Source organism: Crocodylus porosus, unplaced genomic scaffold, assembly GCF_001723895.1.
Source record: "Crocodylus porosus isolate Cpor-Errol unplaced genomic scaffold, CroPor_comp1, whole genome shotgun sequence".
Taxonomy (NCBI): Eukaryota; Metazoa; Chordata; order Crocodylia; family Crocodylidae; genus Crocodylus; species Crocodylus porosus.
Window position 1 is genome coordinate 133,759,101 of NW_017728906.1, and position 8,327 is coordinate 133,767,427.

Here is an 8,327-nt window from a genome sequence, read left to right on the forward strand (position 1 = left end):
CCCACTGCTACAACCTGTCAAGATCTAGTTATAGCCTGTCCCTCTCTTCTAGTGTGCTCACTTCTCCCCACATCTTAGTGTTATCTGAGAACTTGAACAAGGTGCTTTTCACCCCCTTTTCCAAATCGCCGATGAAGATATTGAACAGTGCAGACCCGAGGACCCAGACCTGGGGAACCCCACTGCCCACATCTCTCCAGGTTGAAAATGACCTGTCCACACCACAGATGCCTAATTTTTTAATGAGGATAGCGTGAGAGACAGTGTTGAAGGCCTTCCTAAAGTCCAGGAAGACTATGTCCACCGCAACACCTGCATCCAAGGCTATTGTGACCTGGTCATAGAAGGCCACCAGGTTGCTTTGAACAGGACCTGCCTCTAGTGAATCCATGTTGATTGCCCCTAAGCATAAAGTCTCCTGCTGGCCCCTCAGATGTGCTCCTGGATAACTTTCTTAAAGAGCTTCCCCAGGACGAAGGTAAGACTAATGGGCCTATAGTTTCCTGGGCCCTCTTTCCTCCCTTTTTTGAAAATCAGGACCACATTGGCCTTTTTCCAGTTATCAGGCACCTCACCAGAGCACCATGAATGCTCATAAAGTTGTGCCAGGGGACCTGCAATGACCTCTGCCAGTTCCCTAAGCACTCTGGGGTGGAGATTATCAGCACCTGCTGATCTGAACACACCTCCCTTTTATTCTGACCCAGAGCACCTCAGTCTGCTCTACCCCAGACCCAATCCTGTTTACAGAGGATGTGTATTGCACTTTGACGTCGAGTGTCACACCCTCACCTTTGCTTCCCATTCTATCTCACCTATACAGCCTATAGCCCTTGATGCTTACCACCCAGTCATGCATTGGATCCCACCAAGTTTCAGTGAGCCCCACTGTGTCTGGGTTTATGTTAGCTAGCAGGAGGGCAAGTTCCTCCTGCTTGTTCCCCCTACTGCAAGCATTAGTGTAGAGGCATTTAAGTCTAATTATGCTCCCTACCCCCTTTTCTTCAGGGGCCATGGTGCCCTGCTACTGCAGCAGCAAGGGGGAAAGTGCAGGCAGACCTGGTTTGGATCCTTGCTGGTGGCACAGGGAGGGGGAATTAAACCCCTGTATGGCCATTTCAGCCTGTGTTGCCTCCTTCTCTCTGCCCCGCCAGCACAGCTTTCCTGAAGGCAAGGGCTGGCTCTAGCACCCCCTATGGCTGACCTGAGCAGGTGCGAGCATATGCCTTCATTGCCTTAGTCCAGAGAGCATTTTTGTCTGGTTACAAACCAATTCAACTTAAGCAGGTAAGACTAACCTGCAAAGGTTGGATCAGTTCAGGTTCTGGCTGTTTGAATGTCTGCCCCTAGCCTACATGAATATAAAATGTGTTTGCATAATGGCAAAATTGTCAGTAATATATAAATCATTCTTTCTTACACTGTATTTGATCACTTTTGACTAAAGGAGAAGAATAATAGAAAGCTAAATGCTGAACTAATGTATATTGTTCCCTGAATTTGACCAGATTGCCTTAAATTAACACTGATTTAAACAAAGATCAGAATTTGTTCCAGAATGAACAGTACTGACTGGGATTATAGAATATTAAATCTCAGTAAATTATTCAGAAAGAAAAACAATGAAACCAAAAAACTGAATAGGAAATATTGAAGTAAATAATTAAAATTAAAATTAACCTTTCAGAAGAAAAGCCTATTAAGAAATCTTATAGGAGGCGATCCCTACCTAAAAATAATCCATTGTTGAGCTATTCCTTTGTAGCTTTCTTTTCTTTCACATGCTATTTATCATATTATTTCCATGCGATTTTTTTCTTTCCTCTGTTTATATTTTATCATTAATTATATTTTGTTGTAGTTTACATTACAATATTCCAATTTCCTTCACCTCTGTTCTATTCTACTTTATTCTATTCTCTCCAATTCTGTTTAGATGTCCATTTTATTCTCTTATCTTCATGCAATTATTTTGGCTCAACCATTTGGTTGTCCTTGCACTCTTTAACCTGCCTTTACTTCTTCAGCCCACAGATGAGTCTTTTAATAATTACTTGCTTTTTTCTGTCTTTGGACTTTAATACATTCCCTTTCTTTTCATTTTCATTCTCTTCCTGTTTCTGTACTTGTAGAGATACAGAAATTGATATGTGCACATTTTACTCCCCAGGTGTTTCTTATCCAACTAACCTTTTACCAGTTTCTCTATAGGCTAGAGATGGCCTCAGAGCCAAATGTTGTTACGAGTGTTGGTTTGTTCTGAGTTCTTTTATAATCTCAGTACTTGCTTTACTAACCTTTATTTCTCTGTTTCTCTTCATTTTCCAGCTGATGTATTGATGTAGTTCCAGTTGCACTCATTTATAAATGTGATACAGGGATAGCAAAAAAAAGAAAAAAGGGAAAACATTCCATGTCACAGGGTTGCATCAAAATGTGCTATAGTTAAGTATTATCAAAAATGTATCACCTGTATCATGGGAAGGCAAAAAAAGAGGTTTTATTGAAAAGACCCAAAAGCCTCACATTTTATAAAGCTGAGTGGTTCAGGTGACTGATCTTATTTGATAATATATGCAGAACTGTAGAATAGAAATAACTGAAACCTAATATAAGTGGAAAATAATTTTGCTAAGCAACTGGAAATAAATAAATGTGCTTTAGGCCTTATGAAGAATTATTACTTTCTAGGCACAGGTATGTGCTGGGAACTGCTTCTAGTGAGTACAATTTAAGCTAATAAACTGGACTCTTAATAATACAATTTTGTTTCCAGTGAAAACATCAGTGACAAGAAAAAGGGTCAGTACCTATAAAACAAGCAAAGGAATAATGGCAATGAAAATAAGTTAAACTTATTTTGGAATAGTCACCTTCTACCTAAATAGCCTCAAGCAGATTATGGGAATCATGTAACAACAAGAATATAATTGTGATGCCAAGACGTTGAAAGTAAAGGTAACATTTAATACAGTGGCAAAATATTCCACTTACTATGGAAGAATCACCAACCATTCATAAAGCCAATGTTCTTTAGTCCACTCTAATTTGCATGCAAAGCATAACAGTAAAGTGCTCTTCCCTCATACTCATTCATGAATATAGTCTGTTGATTTCTCACAGTACCTAGGAAAAAACAATATTACCCAAATCAAATTCAACCTTTAGGCAGATACATGCTAATTTATCACTTTTTGGCTGGCCTTTTTTTACTGCTCAGTAGTCCAATGTTAACAGGAAGGGTGATAATTTTATATATTTCATAGACATTAGGGCTGGAAGGAACCTCCGGAGATCATCGAGTCCAGCTCCCTGCCCCAGGGGCAGGAAGTCAGCTGGGGTCAAAGGATCTCAGCAAGATAAATGTCTCTTAAAGGAGTCCAAAGTAGTGCTTGCACCACCTCTGGTGGCAGTCTGTTCTAGGCCTTGGGGGCTCAAACAGTAAAGAAGTTCTTCCTTATGTCCAGCCTAAAATGGTCTTGGAGGAATTTGTGACCATTTGATCTTGTCATCCCGTGGGGCACTCTGGTGAACAGTCATTCCCCCAGATTCTGATGTACACCCCTTATATACCTATAGGCTGCCACCAGGTTCTCCCTGAACCTGCGCTTTTCTAGGCTGAAGAGTCTCATGGCTCTCAGCCTCTCATCATAAGGCCTGTTCCCTTCTCTCTAATCATTCATGTGGCTCTCCTCTGGAGTCTCTCAAGCTTCTCCAAATCCTTTTTAAATTGCGGAGACCATAACTGGATGCAGTACTCCAGCTGCGGCCTCACCAAGGCTGAGTACAGTAGGAGGATGACATCCCGGGATTTGCTTGAGAAGCATCTATGGATGCAAGCCAGAGTTTTGCTCACTTTACCAGCTGCAGCATCACATTGATGGCTCATATTCATCTTGTTGTCAATCATTACCCCCAAGTCCCTTTTGGCCATGGCGCTAGCAAGCACAGGACTGCCAAGCCTATAAGCATGCTGCAGATTTTTCTTCCCCAGGTGGAGTACCTTGCATTTTTCTGTGTTGAACACCATTCAGGTTTTCATCTATGCATTTTCTGAGCCTGTCAGGGTCATCCTGGATTGCCATACTGTCCACAGGTGTGGATGCTTTACCCCAAAGTTTGGCGTCATCGGTGAACTTGGCCAGTCCACTTCTGACACCGATGTCCACATCATTAATAAAGATGTTGAAGAGTATAGGCCCAAGAATGGAACCTTGGGGAACCCCACTGGTCACAGTGCACCACAATGATTTACTTCTGTCTATTACCACTCTCCGGGTCTGAACTCAGAACCAATTCCCCAGCCAGCGGGCTGTGATGTAGCTGAGGCCACAGTTGGCCAGTTTTTCTATTAAATGATCATGGGATACCAGATCGAAGGCTTTTTTAAAATCAAGATAGATGACATCAATCTCTTGTCCCTTGTCCAGGTGATATGTCACCTGGTCATAGAAGGAGATGAGATTGGTCAGGCAAGACCTACCTGCAACAAACCCATGCTGGCTGTCCCTCAGGATGTTGCAATCAGCCAGTTTTTCAAGAATGGTCCCTTTGATAATTTTTTTGAAGATCTTCCCCAGAATAAAGGTCAGGCTGATGGGCCTGTAGTTCTCTGGATCTACCTTCCTCCCTTTCTTGAAGATAGGCACCACATTGGCCTTCCTCCAATCTCTGGGCACTTCACCTGAGTGCCATGAGTTCTCAAAGATCCATGCCAGTGTCTGAGCTCTGATGCCTTTCAGATCTGTAAGTACTCTGGGGTGTAAACTATCTGGGGCAGCTGACTTGAAGGTGTCCAGCCTCTCAAGGTGTTCCTTCACATGATCTACATTGATGAAAGGTAACAACTCTCCCTTACCATGGCCATCCTGTACTGTATTAAGCAGGGCCATTCCTTTGGGACTGGTGAAAAACCAACACAAAATAACCATTAAGCAGGTTGGCTTTTCCCTGGGTGTTAGTTGTCAGTTGTCCCATATGGTTTAGCAGGCATCCAGTGTTGCCCTTGCTTTTTCTCCAGCTCCCCACATATCTAAAAAAAGACTTTTTATTGTCTTTGATATGTGTAGCCAGTTGGAATTCAGTCACAGCCTTGGTTCCTTGATTCACACCCTACAGGTCTGCACCAGTGCAGAATACTCCTTTGAGATGAATCCAGGCTTCCATCCTTTAAGGTTTTTCTTTTTAGACACAGGTTCCCTGCAAAGCCAAGGGGGCTGCTGTGCCCTTTTGCTGCTTTTCCTCCAAGATGGGATAGACATTGCTTGTGCTTCCAGGATCACACCCTTGAGGAGCTCATCCTGAACTCCCCTCCCCTTCAGGTTGTGGTCCCTTAGGGCTTCACCAACAAGCTTCTTGAGCTTGTCAAAGTCAGCTTTCCTGAAGTTGAGGATTTCTGCATTGCTGACTGACTTGCCAACTTTACAGTGGATGGTTAAGGTGATCAGCTCATGGTCACTGTTCCCCAGCTTCCCTTCAATCATCAGGTCACTGATTAAGTTATCCCCCATTGCCAGTAACAGGTTGGGCAGTGCTTTGCCTCTCATTGGTCCATAGACTTCTTCAGTCAGATAGAGCTCATCCACACACAAGAGGAAGCATTGCAAACATTCAGATATGGCCGAGTGTTCTTCCCATGAGATGTCTGGGTAATTGAAGTCTCCCATGGCAACCATGCAGTGGGAGCATGCAGCCTCAGCCAGTTCCTTGGTGAATTCCAGGTTGAGCTCTTGATCCTGGCTAGGAGGTCTGTAGTAGACTTCTACCATGTTGTCCCTGGTGCCATGTTCCCCATGTATTTTAACCCAGAGGGACTCCAGTTGTCTTTCCTGGGTGCCAATGTCAATTTTCAGGGACATGTAGCTTTCCTTGACATAGACAGCTACACCCTCACCCCTTTTTTCTACACAATCTCTCCTGTATAAGGTATAGATGTCTATACTTGTGGCTCAGTCCTATGTGGAGTTCCACCAGATCTCTGTTACCCCTATGAGATCATAGTTTTTCTTGCTTAGCAGGAAGGCCAGTTCCTCCTGTTTATTCCTCAAGTTCTGGCCATTGGTGTACACGTAAGTGTCCTGCTTTGGTCCCTTGTCTGCCCTACACATTGTTCTGGGGCTGGGGTAGGGATGGGTTCCCTTGAGTGCCTTAGGCTGCTGGATTTGCAAAAGTTACCCAGTGGGCTAGTTGAGGTGGTAGTCCCCCCATCTCCCAGCAAACTTAGTTTAGCCTGGTCAAAAAGGTCAGCCACTCTGGCTGAGAAGATCCTCCTCCCCAGTGCAGTGAGGTGGAGGCTGTCTCTTCCCAGCAGACCACTGCCTCTCTCAACAAAGAGTAGACTGTGAGCATGGAAGCCAAAGCCTTCACGATGCCACCAGTGCCACAGTCCTTGGTTAACTACCTTGATCCTCCTCTCTGTCCTCAGACCATGGCCTGAGACCAGGAGGATCGAGGAAAACACCATCTATGCTCCCAACCCCTTAAGCCCCACTCCCAAAGCCTTATAGCATCTCATGACCTGGCTGGGATTGCTCTGAGCTGTCATTCATGCCCACATGGATAAGGAGCATAGGGTAGTGGTCAGTGGGCCAGTGAGTTTTGGGATCCTCTCAGCTACATCCTGGATATGGGCTCCCAGGAAGCAGTAGACGTCCCAGGCTAAGGTGTTGGAGTGGCAGATTGCACCCTCAGTCCCCCTCAGGAGGGAATCTCACATGACAACCACTCTATGAGTGGCCTTAGGGAGAACAGGGATGATATCTGTGGGTAAGCCTGAATTGCCTGCAGGAGCTGGCAACTCTGCAAACTCTACTGGGGCTGCAAGAAGTTCATACCTGTTACAAAGCTCCAGATGGGAGGGGGCCCTGGGGCTGCTGACCACCTTGCTCCAACCCCCTGGTTGGACAGTATGGGAAATTTTTGAGTCCTTCCTTGTTCTAGAAGGTGACCTTGGTCTACTCTCTGCCTCCATGGGGTGAAGGTCCTGGCAGTAGGAGTCTATCTCTTTGCCATCCTTGATGGCATGCAGACTCTGGACCGTGGCCTGGAGGTCCTCTGTCTGGGGCCCCAGAGACTCCAAAGTGGAGCAAATCTCACAAGGGGAGATGGCCATGCTCTTGGTCCCATGTGCCTGGAAATGTGCCAGGCAGCCCCTGCAGCGGAGATCCAGAGACTCAGTCTGTGTGCAGCCCAGAACCATGGGTTCTGTCTGGGTGGAGACCTCTGAGGTTCCAGAGGAGGAGGCCTCAGACTCCAAGGAGACCCTTGGGGTGCAACATGTGCCCATCCACATTGTGCCATTAGTAGTCCATCTACTGATGGGACTACCTTCCCTAGGGCTCACTGGCAGGGCATCAGGCCGTTCTGTGCAAACTCCCATACTAAACTTGTGCACTGGGCCCAGAAGCACACCTATTTGCACTTCCTGTTTGTGCATCCTGTTTGCACATCCTGTTTGCGCATCCTGTTCATGAGGTTCCAGTTGCATGGCTCCCTGGGTGGCTGGGCCAAGTAGGAGCTGGGGGGCATATGACCCTCCTCAGCTCCACTCAGCTGCCCCCCTGCAGCTGAGCTACATCCCTCCCACCATGGGCCCCTGCTTACCTTCAGGTAGGCTGGGGCTCATTGGGGGTCCTGGGGTCCACTTGGGAGATCCTGGAGGTCCCTGGGCTCATGGGGGCGAAACAGGCTTCGTCTTGTGCATCTGTCACTGGACCTGGGGCTGGAATGCAGCTTCTGCCATTGCCATGCCCTTTTTAAACTGCGTGCATGCACAGAAGGGCCTGCCGGCACCTCACCGCTCTCAGAGGCTAGGGGGCCCCTCCCCATACCAAAGGAGGGGTCAAGTAAGTGCCCCCCTTCCCTGTCTCATGCACTGGGTGGGTCTGGTCACATGGCTCCCTGGGGGACTGGGCCAAGTAGGATCTGGGGTGGTGGTGACCCTCCTTGGCTCCACTCAGCTACCTCTCCACAGCTGGGTTATGTCCCTCCCACCAAGGGCCCCTACTTACCACTGGGTAGGCCAGGGCTTGTTGTGGGTCCTGAGGGTCCCTGGGCTCATGGGGATGCAACAGGTTTCCACCAGGGCCTGAGTAATGGGTGCTCTTGATCCTACCTAGCCAGTGGCAAAGTAGTTAGGGCTCTCTTCTTAGAAGTGAAGGTTGTAGATTTAAATTCTCTCTGGTTAAGGGGGATGTAAAATTAGAGTCTCCTTTTTCTTTTGTGAGTGCCCTCATGACTAGGTTATTGAACTAAAAACAGAGAGGGTCTTTCTCTCTTCCGCCCAGCCAAGTTGATAGTTATGGCTTTTCTCTACATTTTCTATGGTA